We start from the raw sequence: 16642 nt of genomic DNA, 5'->3' as shown, positions 1-16642 counted from the left end.
TGTGCATATGCAATAAGTGTGTGTATGGATAATACTGCAGTGAAAATCCTTATACGTAAAATGTTACGCACATATAGGACTTTCTTTAGACAGTTTTCTAAAAGTGAATTGACTGGATCAGACTGTAAGAACATTTTAATGTTCTAGAAACAAATGAACAAACTGACATCTAGAAAGGGCATACAAATTACACTTCCGCCCACATAGCATATGAATATATACTGATATACTGGTCCTTCCCCAATGAGTCTTATAAAAAATAAATGTCTTTAGGAGTTTAACTCAAAGAATCTCCGTATTTTATTTTGCATATTTAAGAATTATTAGTGAAATGGCACATTTTCAAGTGCTTACGAACCATGCCTTTCCATGAATTAACTATATGTAGCCTTTGCCCATTTTTCTGTTGAACTGTTGATTTTTCTTTTCACAGAAGGTTGTGATGAGAACATAACCTATCATCATGTGTCTTGCAGATGTTTCAATACATTTATTTCTGAAAATTGTTAAAGCTTGTGTGTGCATAGCTTTGGGGCCACCATAATGCACTCCAGGGGGAGGGAGAGGGTGGGGAGGTGTGGAAGGGCATTCATGTTGTAGCCCCTGATTAAACAGTGGATCCTGAGGGGTCTGTGTTCAAGACTCCTTCTTCCAGAGGGCATTTCCTAGACTTTTGCCAGGTGCCAGGGGAGCTACCGATCTGGGACCACTGCGGTTTGATTCCTTAGACTGGATCACCCAAGTGTGCGCATAGAATATATACTAGATCCCCAGACCAGTTGAGGGCAAGCCTGTGTTAACCCAGCACCACCCCTTTCCCCTCACCCAGATTGTCTGGAGATATCCCATTTCCTTGTCAGCTCTCTAGCAGGTAGGTTTCGCATCTAGCCTCTTTCCCTTCCCCTCCCCCCTTTTCAAGGAGCAGACTGGCTGGGGTGAGACTCAAAATCGTTAACCACAGGTTTGGGCGCTGACCAAACAGTAGGAAGACCGTGGCCTATCTGAAGACAATGGGGCCAAAAAAAATAAATAACCCCAACCAGAACGGCTGTCCCAGGGTGAGAGCACCTGGAAGCAGCATCTTCTAGGGTTGGGGTTTTATGCTGGGAGGTCTTTGGTTCAGCAAAGGTTCACAAGTGCCCCTTGTGCCTCTCACAGCCTTGTCTCCTCCTGCACCCAAGACTAGAGATTCCTAACATCCAGCTCCTGCATTTGTGGACTCGTTTGGTTTCAGTTCCTAATATGTGTGTGTGTGTGTGGGGGGGTACGCGGGCCTCTCACTGTTGTGGCCTCTCCCGTTGCGGAGCACAGGCTCCGGACGCGCAGGCTCAGCGGCCATGGCTCACGGGCCCAGCCCCTCCGCGGCATGTGGGATCTTCCCGGACCAGGGCACGAACCCGTGTCCCCTGCATCGGCAGGCGGACGCTCAACCACTGTGCCACCAGGGAAGCCCTGAGTTCCTAATTTTAAGCGGGTTTTTTCAGCTTGGTCCCTAGGGATTTCCCATTTTCTTTCAACTCTAGCTATGCTTTTAGCAGTTTGCTTGTAGTTTATCAGGCACTTAAACTTTATAACCCAGGAATATTTTAAGTTGGTAATGCTAGAGGTAGAAGCTCCAAGTTTTGTTTTTCTTTGTTACCTTTTTTAAAGTGATGAAGCGTTGGATCTTGCCTTGGGGCAATCTTCACAACGATGCTATAAACTTCAGAGTCGAAAGTACCACTTTCATAGGCAAGAAGACTGAGGTTCAGAGAAGTTAAGAGTGTTGCTTAACAGCACCCAGGATACGTGGTGAAGCTGAGATCTGAACTCAGAAGTCTTCTCTACCACCCCCACTGCCCCCTAACGAGCCAAGGTTCTACAGATGCTAAGAATCCTTGCTCCTGCGACTACAAGGTGAGCAGGTAGAAATGAAGGGGGCTGGGCCCAGGACTGGGCATGGTTCTCAGGTTCTCTGGCAGTGACCCGGAAGCAGCCTCATTTCCCAAGTGCTGTGCTGTCGTGACCACTGTGACCTACCCGGGAGCCAAGAGGCAGAGTGGGCAAGGAATACCCGATAAAGTGAGGGCAGCCCTGAACGGGCTCAGTCGAGGAGGGACTGTGGGTAGCCCCAAATTAAAGATGCCACGGGGGCTTCCCTGGTGGCGCAGTGGTTGAGAGTCCGCCTGCCGATGCAGGGGACACGGGTTCGTGCCCCGGTCTGGGAAGATCCCACATCCCATGGAGCGGCTAGGCCTGTGAGCCATGGCCGCTGAGCCTGCATGTCCAGAGCCTGTGCTCCGCAACGGGAGAGGCCACAACAGTGAGAGGCCCGCGTACCGCCAAAAAAAAAAAAAGAAAAAAAAAAGATGCCACCACCACTGCCATGAGTGCCCTCTGCTTGTCCTCCAGGTCACGACTTACATGTCACCTCCTAGCAGCCTTGCTCGAGCTCCCAGACTGGAGGAAGTCTCTTGTTTGTTACATATTCTTCCACGTGGTCTGTATTTTCCCTTTGTGGAATGCAGTATACCTGTTATTATTTATCCAACAGCTCTCTTCCTCGGTGTTTAAGATCTGAGGGTGGGGACCATGTCTGTCTTTTTCTCTGCTTGACCCAAAGCCCCTAGCACAGGGATTGGCACAGAGAAGTGCTCAACACAGTTTCGCATGGGGCTGTGAATGGTTTTGTTACCCTTCCTGGTAGGCGGTCTGTGCCTGCATGTGTAATTATGGAGAAGCCTGGTGCAAAGACCAAGGTCAGCCCCCTGCCCTCTGAGACTCTGAATTAATGCGTGGGGAAGGCAGAGACCTGGGTTCATACCCTTTATCCCCACAACTAGCCTGACAGACAGGGTGAGAAGTTATCCTCCCAGTTTTACAGATGTGGAAGCTGAGTTAGGGGGAGGAGGGTTAACTCTGAATGCCTGGCTAAAGCCACAGGGAGAGCTAGTGATGAGACTGGCTGGGACCTGGGACCGTTTGCTGCAGTGCTTGCACCTGGACAAAAACATGGAGCAATAACATACAAAGAGACTATAAGGGCCTAAAAATAACTGCGTGCGTGCACAGTTGGGGCAAACGATGGATATAAAGATACCGAAGACCAAAAAAAATAACCCCAACTGCCACTTCTGAAGAGCCGGAAGCAAAAACAGGGTGTTGGGAGCAAAAGCGGGGTACTGCACGTGCCCCCTGCATGCAACACCTAAGGGGTGGGCAAAACTCCTAAGCCATCCCTCCGGCCTGCCCCAGGGACACACCCCTACCCTCACCCCATAGAAGAAACAAGCTCACACCCCACCCCCGTCGGGGAGCAAGCAAGGAAACCTGTTGTTTCAGGGGCCCCAGTAGAGCCTTGCCTGATTTTCTTGTCTGGCCTCTGATCAATTTCTATTCACTGGGGAAGGCCAAGACCCCTAATCTGTAAGAGCAGCAAAGCCTCCTGAACTTCATGCTTGAGTTTCCTCTCCACAGTAACAAACGGCAGGTAGCCTCCGTCTGATACAGTTAGTGTGTTCTCGTGTGTGTGTGTGTGTGTGTGCACGCTTTGGAGGAGGGTGGGTACAGTAGAAGGCAGGCTGGTACCCCTTATACGTATCCCAAGAAATCAACCTCTTGAGCCCCACTTTGTGTCTTAAGGCTGCTACCCTATCACCCATCGGCCGACAGTTGAAGAGGAAAACATTGCCTGGGGTGTTACCAGGGCTGCCATCGCTTCCCCATAAACGAGCGCCACAGGCGAGGCGGTGCCTTCTGTGCTGTGTCAGACCAAACCCTCGCCCTAACTAGCGGCACCCTCTCACCCCCAGATGATTTCAGCCAGAACCACGCTGTGGGCTGTTGGATTTAGAGCAGCCCCGGGGGCCCCTCAGGGAGGCATTCCTTCCACTCCTTGGAGCAGAGACTCCTCCAGGCCTGTGTTTCTCATCTCTCTCCACCCCTGGTGGTGCTTCCGTGCCCGCCCCTGTGACCAGGCCTCCTCCCTCTTCTGGCTCCAGGGTCAATTTCATCACTTCCCTGTTTATAGCCTTTGCAGGGAATCTGGGAAGACTTAAATCAAGCAAGATGGACACCAACCTTCAGCAAACACCCCCTCGGAAAGCACACAGCTCTGGCATAACTTTGCTCTCCCGCCGAGAGCCCCTAGATTGGCAGTCATTAGCAAGTGAGACTTCATCGAGATCCGTCCCATATCCCATACTTCGCGGAGCCGCCCGCGGGAAGGCGAATGACGGCCAGCGCGATCTCAGCTCTCTTTAGATGAGGGGCTTCGCAAATGCTTGGCCCTATTCCCTTTTTCCCTTTGCTGACATCACAGCTCCATAACTCACAGCCCCACCTCTCCCCGCCGCCCCCCCTCCCTGGGTCCCATCCCCCAAAGAGATCTTCTCTTTCTAATCCTTCCAACTTCCTGTTTACTAGCGCTGAGCCACGGACCCTGGGGACCCCTAATTTACCTACGGCTGGAACGCTATAGCAACTGTTCCACTTCAGCCTTGTTCATCTGAATGAGGACATAATCCAAAGCTTTGTGAGGCTCTTCGAAGCCAAAGCCTGTGCAAGCACGCACTCATTATCCTCACATTACACCAAGACTGAGCCAGTCAGAGGAAGGATGAGGAAACAGGCATAAAGAATTGAGAAGAGCTGGGCTTGAGGACACAGAGGCTATGACGGATGAGAGGCTAATGGATGAGACAGGATCTGTACTCTCGCCTTGCACTGGACCAAGTGGGGTCAGCAGAGACAGGAAAAGAATTTTCCACCCCCCTCCGCATCTCCCGTGCTGCCTGTTCCCATGCCTTCTGGGGCCATGTGACTTAGTGTTGGGTGCCCCAGCTTTCCAGAGCTTTCAGAGAGAGGGAGCAGGAAGGGAACTTCCAAGTCACAGAGCCCACCTGTCATGTTACAAAGGCTGGCAGAGGTTAAGTGATCTGTCAGCTAGTTAGAGGTTCCGAAATGCCCAGGGATCTGAAGCAGGTTGCAAATACACATACAGAGTGCTTGCAGAGTTACACACGCCCAGTGCAGACAGGCCACAGAGCTCGGAAAAGGCCTCTTCCATCCAGGCTCAGCATCTGTTTACACGTCTGGCCTGCCAGTGGTTTGTCATCCCCATGAGGTCAGGAAATCTTCCCTCAGCCTCTTTCAGCACAGGGCTGACCTCATAGTGGGTGTTCAAAAAAGATGGGTTTACTGACCTTTTGAGAAGGCCTGCATCCTTAGTTAATTGTTAACTTCTGCCCTTTTAATTAAGAGCTCAGTTTTACTAAAAAAAAAAAAAAAAAAGATTTAAAATATGGTTTATTCTTAGAGTTCTCTATGGCTAGGGAGTGTTGGGGAGTTCTGATGCATTGAGGCTGCAAAGGCTTAAAGCAGCAGAGACTTAAAATGAATATACAGGGAGGGGCCTAATGTTTGGATTGAAAAGGAATGAAAGGGTAGGTTGGGGGCAGTGCAGCAAAATTTAGGATCTTCTTCCCCTCCCTTTCTCAGAGCTGGAACAAGGGATATGATTTTCCTCTCCTAAAGCTAAAAGGCCTCCCTTTTTTTGGGGGGTGGGGGGTGGTTAATTTTTTCCATGTGTCCAGTTAATCACTTTAGAATACCACCAGCATTTTTATGGCCCTCTCAAATCAGGCTGTGGTTCTTTCCTGCATCATACGTAAACCATCCATGAAACTGAGCACTTCCTGACATGCTGAAAACTGAGAAGCACCTGCATGTCAGTGTGGGCTGCCAGGTGCCTGGAATGGCTGAAGATGTCACCACAGTTGTCTGAAAAGAGGCCACCTTTCCAGGAAGGCAGAAGTAGCTTCTGTTACCTTCTCTCTGTCTCTCTTTTTGTACTCTTCTTTTTTTTCATTTTGCTGATTCCAGGAGAAAGGCCACTGGGACAGGAGGGGGTGGGCTTGGCAAAGGGCACCGGCAAAGCTAGGGTAATGCCTGGAACCGTAAGTATTCAGGAAAACCCCTCTCTTGAGACAAGCTTGGGACAGCCTGCTGCTCTGGGTAGCAAACATCAAAGACTCTGTGAGCCAGTTTCAGCCTCCCCTGTTCCAGAGGCCCCAAGGGATTGCAGCCGTCATGAGGGGGCATCCTCATTCCTGTCATGAAGAAGCCAGGCCCATGAATGACCTACTGAAGGCACAGCCGGGCCCCACTCTTCAGCTAGCGATCTCTACCCAAATTCCAGGCAGTGAATTAAAAAAAAAAAAAAATTAGCCTTCAAAGACAGCGCTGCAAGCCCAGACTCATAAAGTAGTGGCAACCACTGGAGTCTTGAAAGAACCTCTGTTTCTCCCATACCTACAGTCATAATCTCCAACTCAAATATCAGAAAGGCAGCCACAAGGGAACTCCCTTGTTTTTTTCAAGCCTCAGCTCCCACAGAGCCACGTTGTAGAGAGTTTGATTTGAAGGTGCCAGAGTCGGCACATGGCTGGGTGTGACTTTGGCTCTGCTGGGGCTGAGCCGGGTTCACTTGTCCCTCTGGAGGTGGAAACTAGCCCCGACCTGTTAACCAACTGCTAACTCAACTGTGGTCGCAGAATCCAGCTTTTGGTTGACTGAAAATGTGGTGTTGATTCACTCTTTAGCCTTTCAGGGACTGCAGTCTTCCATCAGAGTCAGCAAGCGGGGGAGAGATTCGAGGAACTGCATAAAAGGTCTTTCTTTGGGAACTTCAAGGAACATATTTTGATGATTATCTTCTACGGAGTTCACAGAGTGGGTTTTCAAAACAGCCAATTGGGGCAGTAAAAATAAAGATTTCAGAGTCTTCTCAGGAGCCAGTGCTATATTTAGAGTTGCAGAATAATTGTAGTTTATGGCCGGAGAATGCTATAATTAAGGTGGCAAAACTGGTTTCATTGGAACCCTTCGGCCATGACCCCCTCCCCACAGGCTTCCGCTGGGGCTACGTTTATATTCGGATGGGAATCAGTCCGTCCCTCTCTGCTCTGATGATCTGGTCCTTCCCTTTCAGGTTCTCCTGCTCGGCAAGGTGTCATGACTTGCTCCCGTGACAGTCACCTCTTTTCTGCTCCTTCATTCCTAAAATCCACATTCGATGCTCCTGGGACAGGCATTTCCTCTCCTGGCTGCCACCTCCACCTGCATCCTCAGGGCCAGGCCCCAGCCCCCAGCCCCTAGCATCTGCTGCCTTCCACGGTTCCTATAACCACAGAGGTTGTGGGCGATCTCCCTGTTTATCCTAAATGACTTTCCTCCCCTTTCTTGCCCTCAGTATTCTAACTGGGGCACTCTTGGCATTTGAGTGGCACAGGTCTCCATTAGACAGGATTTACCCACGCCGAGCAGACCTCTGGTGTTCTGACCCACCGAATGCCAGTAGCAATCCCTGGTTATCTGCGACAACTCCAGATGCCAACCCGTACTCGTGGGTTCCACATCCGCGGATAAAACCAACCGCGGTTAGAAAATATTTGGAAAAAAATTTCCAGAAAGTTCCAAAAAGCAAAACTTGAACTTGCTGAGTGACCAGCAACTATTTACATAGCATTTACAGTGTATTTACAACTATTTACATTTACACTGGCATTTACAGTGTATTAGGTGTAATAACTAATCTAGAGATGATTTAAAGTATATGGGAAGATGTGTGTGGGTTATATGCAAATACTATGCCATTTTATATAAGGGACTTGAGTATCCTTGGATTTTGGTATCCGTGGGGGACCCTGGAACCAATCCCCCGCAGATATAGGGGGAGGACTGTACCCCTTCAAGGGGCTGTATAACCTCTCTTTGAGAAGAGAACCCCGGCTATTCACTCAGTACAACAGACCTTAACCCTCCCCTATCACATACACAATGGTCTCCTCTGTGGACACAGCAGCTCCCCCATCGATCCTGAACCCCACAAACCCAGTAGGGTGGGAGGGGCGGGAATCATGAGTTTCTTGATCTTCATTGTTACCTCTGGGCCTCTAAACCCCTCACTCTCTGCTTTTCACCACTTCCAGTCATGCTGTCCCTCGCAGGGGGATTCCCCTTCCCCTCTCTGGGCTCCGTGTACAAAACAGTAAGAATACCATCTCCTGCACAGAGCTGCTGTGAAAATGAGACAACGTACAAAAGGTACCTGGTGCATAGTAAGTACTTGATCAATGGTAGCAACAGCCGTTTTTATTCGGATTGTTTTTCTATCCCGCTTGAATTGCTGTCATTTATCTTTCTTAATGCCTGTCACTCTCAGGACCAACTTCCAACTTTCAAGAAGTTCGGTTTTCAAACACACGTCCTACAGAGGACTAGTTCAAAATATTCTTTGTGAAAAGGGGTTCTTTGATCAAGTAAATCTGGAAAATGCTGCATCTTCCATCACCCTCTCGAGACTCACATTAACATAGTACACATTTTGAAAACTTCTGCAAAAAAAGAAAAAAAGTCCATCTCTATCTGTGTTTAATTCTGTGTTTCTGAAACTTATTTCACCATACAGTTTCTTGCCATTCTTGAAAACAATGATCTATTAAATCCAATGGAACTGGTAGTCAGAGGTGCACCCACATTGGGGAATACTGTTCTGGATAAGTACATCACCTGGATTCGATGATATCTTCATCCTGTCTCCCGCCACCAGCTTTAATGAAGGGAACATGTTGAAAGCCCACCGGGTCTCTAGACCGCAGGGCTCCTTGACCTGGAATCTGTAGGTCTCATCTCCACGCTGACGGCAGCTCAGCCTCTGCACACCCTCTGGGGTAAACCTAACTGCTGTTCTGTCTGCATGATCGCAAGCTCCTTTCTTGCACCCTCTCCTGCTGTTTTTCCTAATCCCCTGCACTAAGTCTTTTTTTTTTTTTTTTTGTGGTACGCGGGCCTCTCACTGTTGTGGTCTCTCCCGTTGTGGAGCACAGGCTCCGGACGTGCAGGCTCAGTGGCCATGGCTCACGGGCCCAGCCGCTCCGCGGCATGTGGGATCCTCCCGGACCGGGTCACGAACCCGTGTCGCCTGCATCGGCAGGCGGACTCTAAACCACTGCGCCACCAGGGAAGCCCTGTAGCTTGTTTTATACAAGTAGTTTGTACCTCTTCATCTCCTACTTCTGTCTTGCCCCTCCCCCCTTCCCTCTCCCCACTGGTAACCACTCACTTGTTATCTATATCTGTGAGTCTATTTCTTTTTTGTTATAGTCACTAGTTTGCTGTATTTTTTAGATTCCACATATAAGTGATATCATACAGTATTTGTCTTTCTCTGACTTATTTCACTCAGCATAATACCCTTGCAGTCCATCCATGTTGCAAATGGCAAAGTTTCATTCTTTTTTATGGCTGAGTAATATTCCATTGCATATATATGTGTGTGTGTGTGTATATATATATATATATATATATATATATATATATATATATATGTACCACATCTTCTTTATCCATTCATCTGTTGACAGACACCTAGGTTGTTTCTTTATCTTGGCTATTGTAAATAATGCTGTTATAAACTTTGGGGTGCATATATCTTTTTGAATTAGTGGGGGTTTTTTGGATATATACCCAGGAGTGGAATTTCTGGATCATATGGTAGCTCTATTTTTACTTTTTGAGGAACGGCCATACTGTTTTCCGTAGTGGCTGCACCAATTTACATTCCTGTCAAAAGTGCACAAGGGCTCCCTTTTCTCCATGTACTCACCAACATTTGTTATTTGTGTTCTTTTTGATGATAGCCAAACTTCAAATGAGCATGGCTTTTCACTCAGCAACCCCTTCTAGGAATTTTTTTCTAAGGGGATACGTATACCACTAGGCAAAGACGGAGATGTAAAGATTATCACTGCATGCTATGAAAAACCTGAGTATAAATGTATATACCTTAAATGCCCATTGATAAGGGATTGGTTAAATAAATTGTTGTAAAGCCATACTGCCTGAAAGACAGCAGCATCATAGGATGGAGGAAGCCTGCATCCCTAAGTCAACGTTTGTTGGGGGATATTATGCAGCCAATAAAAAAGAATGCAGATCTATACTTACTGCCTAGGGAAGATATCTAGGTTCTATTGCTGAATTTTATAAATACATACATAGAATAAGCCATGTTATTAGTAGTATAATCTTACTTATGTGAAAAAAAATCCATGTGCAAATATACACTGAAGGATTTCTGGAAGAACTCTCTTCCAAATCTTGTCAATTATCTCTGAGGGGTAGGAGTTCAGGTGAGTGCAATTTTTGTTTTTCCTTTTCTGAATTTTTCAAAATTTTTTTAAGGGGATATATGGTAAAAAGATTACATGCAACTAGGAATGCAAAGAGCCTATGTCTACATCCTTCCTGGGGCCCCCATAAAGGCAGCTTTCCTTCTTTTTTAAAAAATATTTATTTATTTATTTAGGGTGCTCCGGGTCTTAGTTGCTGCACGTGGGATCTAGTTCCCTGACCAGGGATCGAACCCGGGCCCCCTGCATTGGGAGCACGGAGTCTCACCCACTGGCCCACCAGGGAAGTCATAGCCTTTCTTCTTTCTACAGCAAAGCTCAGCCACTCCTATCTCCTTCATCCCCAGGCCCCCATCTCCCCTTCTCTCCTCTCCCTCCACCTTCCAATGGGCAGGCCAGCACCACCTCGAAAAACCATTCACGCCTGGCCCCGCTTCTTACTTCACCTCCTTAGCTCCCTTTTCCTGAAACTTCTCTAACACAAGGCCTTCCTGTGCCTCCGCTTCAAATCCACCCACTCCCCTCTAGGTTTCTGCAGCCTACTTTGTTCAGAATCAAAAAACCCTTAGCTAAGCCTGTCCATCAACAGTCACACTGTTGACCATTTTCTCCTTCTTGGAACTTTCTCCTCTCGGTTTCCATTACATTACGTCCTCCTTCTCCCCCGGTGTCCCCAACCGCTCCTCTTGGCTCTGTTACAGGCTCATTTTCTTCTTCCCTCATTGCTTTCTCTAAAAGTAGAGATTTCCCAACCTGGGGGAAGGCCATTAGAGAAGTAGCAATCAGGCCATCTCCTGACAAACCCTTCTAGGGCTTCTCCAAAGTCAACAGGAGTCAACAGGACACAGCTGGAGTCCTTGGCGTGGCACCCACAGCCTCCCAGTCCTGTGGCTCCCTGCATTTCTCTGCCAGCCCTCGGTCTTCGGGCAATTCAAACACCAGGTGATTCCCATCACCGGTGAACACACCCAATGACAGTGCCCAGCTTTCACCAACATGCTTCCTGCTCCTCCTGTCTCTTGGATGACCCCATCCAAATATTGCTCACCGTCTACTCCTCCCTAAAGCCTTCCCGACCTGCCCCAACTTGAAAGGCTGTTTCTTTCTGGGGATTCCTATGCAATCTACTGTATATACCACTCCCTGGTTCCTTCGCATCATCCCCCTTGCTTACTTGGTTCTCTTCTTAAGTGTGTATGTTTTGTCTCCGCCGGAGGGCATCCTTGCTCCCCTTTAGACTAGCCGCTTCCTCCCCCAAAGTGGGTATTGATACATGTTTGCTGACTGAAAGGTGTGGGGCAACATCTCAGAATAACCACTATTTAACCTGGGTTCAGTTGGATGTGAAGGCATCCCATCTGCACCTTAAAGGAGTGTCTGCAGGTCTCCAGCTAGACGTTTAGGACACTGTCGGGTAAGGGTCTGGGGCTCAGAGGATTAAATCCAGTATCACCAGCCTGTCCTGTGTATCCCATCCTTGAGACTAGGTGGGGCTGTTCAAGGAACGGGAGTCCACGGCTGAGACCACAGACGCTTCCAGAGGAGGAGCAGCAAAGGAGAAGAGATGGGAAAGGACCAATAACACCCAAACCCTCTCCTTGGGACCTCTCTCATGCACTTAGCACTTTCAGACTTTTTTTGAATGATTTGGGCACAAGTCGTAAGTGTCCCAGGAAAGGGTACGCTCCTGGAGAGAAAGGACAGTGTCCAAACTCTAAGCCCTTCTCTGCATCTTTTTTGGCCATTAGACAGACATAGACACACAAGCCCGGGCACTTGGCAGTTGGTTAAAAAAAAAAAAATTGCTGGTTAAATAGAAGCATAAATCTTTACCAAATACCTGTGTTAGGTTCTGGGGACACCATGGGGTGTCCTTGCCTTTAAGGATTTCAGCCCAGTGGGGGACTCAGATGTAACCACTGAACAAATATAATGGACACCTCCTAAGTGCCAGGCCTTGTGCAAGAGTGAGACAAGAAAAAGGCAGCCAGGGTCCTCCCACTCATGAAACTCACACTTGGATGCTACCCTGTGGGCTTTACAGTCTTAGTCTGGGGGGAAAATGTGGATAGACAGACAGATAGATAGAAATATACATACCCTCACAAAAGGAAAAACATTAGAGGAGAATGTCAGAGCTGGAAAGAAGTTCAAAGAACACACAGTCTACTTGCAGATGAGGAGACTGAGGGCCAAGGAGCACCAGTGACTTCATCATAGTTATAAAGTGACAAAGCTGGTGTGTGACAGGGCTAGGCTCAGCCTTGGGCTCAGTGCTCACAACACACACACACACACACACTAAATTAAACATGATCAAAACACAGACAGTGAATATATGAGTGACACGGTCCATCATGCTGCTGTATCTGCCAACTCTGTACTTGTAACACCCAGCACAGCTGCCTGTCCTTCACGAAAACCACCAAGCTGTCCACCAACATCTATTGAGAAGTAGAATTCTTTGTCCTTGCTCCCAAATTAGCTTTGGGGTGGGAGTCTTCAGTTATTAAAATCACCCCAGCTGGATGGCAAGGTGACCAGCTTGTGTGTGTGCACACGTGTGTGTGTGTGTGTCTGTCTGTCTGTTTGGAGCTGATCTCCAACATCTGAGCCCCAGGGCACCCCTCGCCCGCATCGGGCCACTTACTGGCTCTGTGCACCTTCGCCATGTCAGCCCCTTCTAGTCGCAGGCCCCCTCCAGTGTCCCAAGGTCTGGGGATGGAGGGTCAGGCTTCCAAAAGGGACGCAGTCTACACGTTCATGAGTGGATATATCTCCCCTGCCAAGTTGCAAGAGGTAGATTTTCCTGGGATCACACTGCTGTTTTCTGAGACCCCCCTGCTCTCCTGCCCACCCTTTGCCTGTGGGCTGTGGGCACTGCTCCCCGATTCCGTGGGGAGGGGTCATTTCCCCTAGGTTTGGGGAACAGCAGGGTGTGGCCCTGCCCGTCCATGGCAGCTGAGGCCAAGTCTCCCAGGGACATAGTGGTGCATGAGGTAGGCCCACTTCCAAGCATCTCTTTACCAAGTCACTTCCGCTCCCTACGTGGCTCTCAGGCCCGGAGCTCCTGGGCTGAGTCACAGTGCATCAGAGCAAGATGGTTCTCAGGGACCACCCAGCAGGGGAACAAGGCCCAGAGGGGGAAACACTGACCAGAGCCTCACGCGGGGCCCGGACTAGAGCCTCTGTCCTTGACTCTCAAATCAGTCACCTTCGCAGGGAAGCAGGCCGCTTCTGGAGGGGTGACTCACGTGTCTGGGAGGGGATCTCACGACAGGACCCTCTTGCTGGAGATGTGGGAACAATTCCACAGGTGGCTGTTAATGGCTCAGACAAGCCAGTGGGCAGCTCCAAGGTGGGCCCATCACCAGGGGCTGGTGGCAGCTGCGTGCCCCTCAGGTGTGAGAGGGGCTGGACCCGGAGCTGGGCCCTGCTTGCATCAAAAGATGCGGCTGCCTGGGAGGCCCGGCTGCCAGCCAGTGGGCAGGTGGGCGGGAGGCGCCTCAGGGTGGAAACAGCTTGGCTGGCAGAGCGGGCCCTGGCGCCTGGCCACTGGTGGCAGCGCGCCGTAGCAGACCTGTTTTCTTGTTTAAGTACCGTCCCTGCCAACCTCCACAGAACATAACATCACCGTGTTTTGCTTTGAGCGGGGATAGTGAATCTTTGCCAGCAGATGTACTTCTCAGATTGGTGCGGCCCTCGGAGGACAGTCTGAAGCCAGCTTCCCCGGGGAAGGGCCATCCTGGAAGGGGCAGCCCGCTCTTCTGGGCACTTTATTTTTTTCCACGTGGGTAAAAAAAATCCTGATTCTTCACACTCCACAGATGCCCCCAAGGCCAAATACTGACTGCCTGCCCTGGCTTTTCCATCTCAGGTAGAGGGGGTGGCTCTTCCTGGCCCCCGGGGAGGATGAGGGGAGACCCTGCAGGGAGGTGGGCTGGGAATCAACCCCGCCTTCCCCGTAGCTCTGCGGCCCGGGCCCTGGGAGGTTATGGAAGATCGTAGGTTTCCCGAAAGTGGGGGAAAAACACACAGGAGCTGCGCTGAAGGCGTCAGCGGACAGGAATTCGGCCCCAGGTGGCGGTGAGGCTGCTGTTTTAGGGAAAAGGAGTGAGAGGGGCAGGACTTGGTTTTCTTTTCTTTCTTTTTTTTTTTTTTTGCGGTACGCGGGCCTCTCACTGCTGCGGCCTTTCCCGTTGCGGAGCACAGGCTCCGGACGCGCAGGCTCAGCGGCCATGGCTCACGGGCCCAGCCGCTCCTCGGCATGTGGGATCTTCCCAGACCGGGGCACGAATCCGCGTCCCCTGCACTGGCAGGCGGACTCTCAACCACTGCGCCACCAAGAAAGTCCGGGGAAGTCTTTCTTTTTTTTTTTTTTTTTTTGCGGTACGCGGGCCTCTCACTGCTGCGGCCTTTCCCGTTGCGGAGCACAGGCTCCGGATGTGCAGGCTCAGCGGCCATGGCTCACAGGCCCAGCCGCTCCGCGGCATGTGGGATCTTCCCGGACCGGGGTACGAACCCGTGTCCCCTGCATCGGCAGGCGGACCCTCAACCACTGCGCCACCAGGGAAGCCCGGGACTTGGGTTTCTTGCTCAGAGCCCACAGCCTCCCAGACAGCAGGCCAGGAAGATGCTGGGACCCGACGACCTGCTTCAGCCGGTCCTCCTCACACACCTCCTCTCAATACCTGTTCACACCAGCTCTTTTCTCCGCCGCTTAGAGGAGTCGCATTGCCTCACTGAGTTTCAGAAAGGCGGGCCGTGTGTTCCCGACTCCCTTCCCGGGAGCTGGGTGTCTCCTCCATGTCAGGGGACTTCGGCCCTGCCTGGCTTTTCCCCGGTCTGTTTTCCCCCAAAGAACTCTTCTGGAATGCTGGCGGAGCCTAACCACTCTGAGAACGCGCGCATCACCATCAAGGTCCTGGGCAGCGTGGGCCCCAAGCCTGTGGTGAGATGTGGCCTCAGACCTTTCCAGAGGCTTCTGGTAATGACCTGCCCCGGGACCGCTGACTGGGCACAGGACACTGCACAGATGTGGTAGCTGAGAGCAGGAATCTGGTGAGTGAGGCTGCTTTCTGCTGCTAAGGGAACTCCCTGGGGCTGATGATAACTTGCTTGCCTCGTCCCAGATAGATCAAGATGTGGTGAGGCCACTGGGAAGCACAGACAGAGGGACCGGAGGCCGGAGGGGAGGAAGAGGGATGTATGCATTAGCAAGCACACTGGCCTGGAAGTCAGGAGCCCTGGGCCGGTCCCCCTGACGAGCTGTGAATCTCAAGCAAGTCCCTTCTCTTATCCACAGTCTCAGCAACGTAATTTGCGGGGCCCAGTGCAAAATAAAACTGATGGGCTCCCTTGTTAAAAAATTATTAATAATTTCCAGACAGCGACAGCAGATCACTGAGCCTCATGTGGCGCCCTGGGCCCCTGGGGGACTGCACAGGTGACACACCCATGAGGCTGGTCCTACCTGCTTGGGCCTCAGTTTCCGCAACTATACAACATGGAGGCTGTGATCCATCAGAGGTATTTACCCGTGGAGCCTTTTCTTCACAGGAACCCTCAAACCCTTCTATGCAAATGAAGCGGCTTCGCCAACGCCCACACCACCTGACGGCACGGTGGAAAGCCCTGCGGATGACCCCGGAAGTCCTTTACCGTTTCAACATTCAGTTAAGTGGAAGAGGGGCTAGGAGCATAAGCGTCTGCCCCAGTGCTATTTGAAGGATTATTGTAACGCAGGTGACGGAGCATCAAAACCCCGAAGTTCCCTGTCCCACAGTATGACTCCAAAGCCTGCTTCTCCCTTAGCCTGAGAATGACCGTGAAGACCAGGGGTGCACTGTCCCGGGCCTCAAGTAAACCAGGCCCAGGGATGGGTATCAGGGACCAAGTTTGGTTCTTGTTTCCATCCCAAGAACTGGCTGTAAGGACCACTGCGGTGAAGCCCGCTGGCCTGGGGAGAGCTCAGGCCTGCACCACTGATCTCCCCCTACTACTCTGCGCCCAGGAGGTCAGAGGACAGTCAGCCAGGGTTCAGAGGTCAGGAAGGGCTGGGCCTGGGCTGAGAAGCCCAGACACGGCAGGTCTCTCCTGGGGAAAGGGTGGAAGTTCCCGGAGGAGAATCCTGGGCCTGGTGCTGGGCAAAAGGCTAAGTAAGTGAGGGCCGCAGCAGCCTCGGAGATGGGTCCTCCGGATGGGGTGATGCTGGGAGAAGGTTGGGCTGGTAACATGATTCTGTGCTGACAGGTTTAAGGGATCAGATACTTCTCTGGATTTACAATGGCTTTTTGGGAAAGGGCAATGGACGGTGAGCACATTCTGCACCCTCCCTCTCCTCTCTCTCCTTTGACTCTGGACTTCAGGGCTCCATCCTGTCCTCCCAATACCTTTCTCCGGAGGATACGAAAGAGAAGCCCACGCACTCCTTACCGGGTGAGTCCTCCCGTCCTCGCCCGCCCGCAGAG

The 16642-nt window shown here is 50.7% G+C and overlaps 2 protein-coding genes across 4 annotated transcripts in view; one reads left to right on the top strand and one right to left on the bottom strand.

Annotated features, from left to right (window-relative positions):
- Positions 1–16642, bottom strand: part of SCARA3 (scavenger receptor class A member 3) — a 42172-nt gene that overhangs the window by 24731 nt on the left and 799 nt on the right. The window lies entirely within an intron of this gene.
- Positions 16248–16642, top strand: part of CLU (clusterin) — a 33075-nt gene continuing 32680 nt past the window's right edge. Inside the window, exons 1-2 of one of the 2 annotated variants that reach the window (XM_082616165.1) lie at positions 16307–16330; positions 16541–16610. The gene's annotated coding sequence lies outside the window, so the exon portion shown is untranslated. Of the gene's footprint in view, positions 16331–16540; positions 16611–16642 lie in introns of both variants that reach the window. The other variant, XM_082616166.1, reaches the window with a different exon arrangement.

Source organism: Mesoplodon mirus, assembly GCF_964341445.2.
Source record: "Mesoplodon mirus genome assembly, chromosome: 1".
Classification (NCBI taxonomy): Eukaryota; Metazoa; Chordata; class Mammalia; order Artiodactyla; family Ziphiidae; genus Mesoplodon; species Mesoplodon mirus.
Note: the sequence above shows the minus strand (reverse complement) of the source record. Positions and strands in the feature narration are given on the sequence as shown.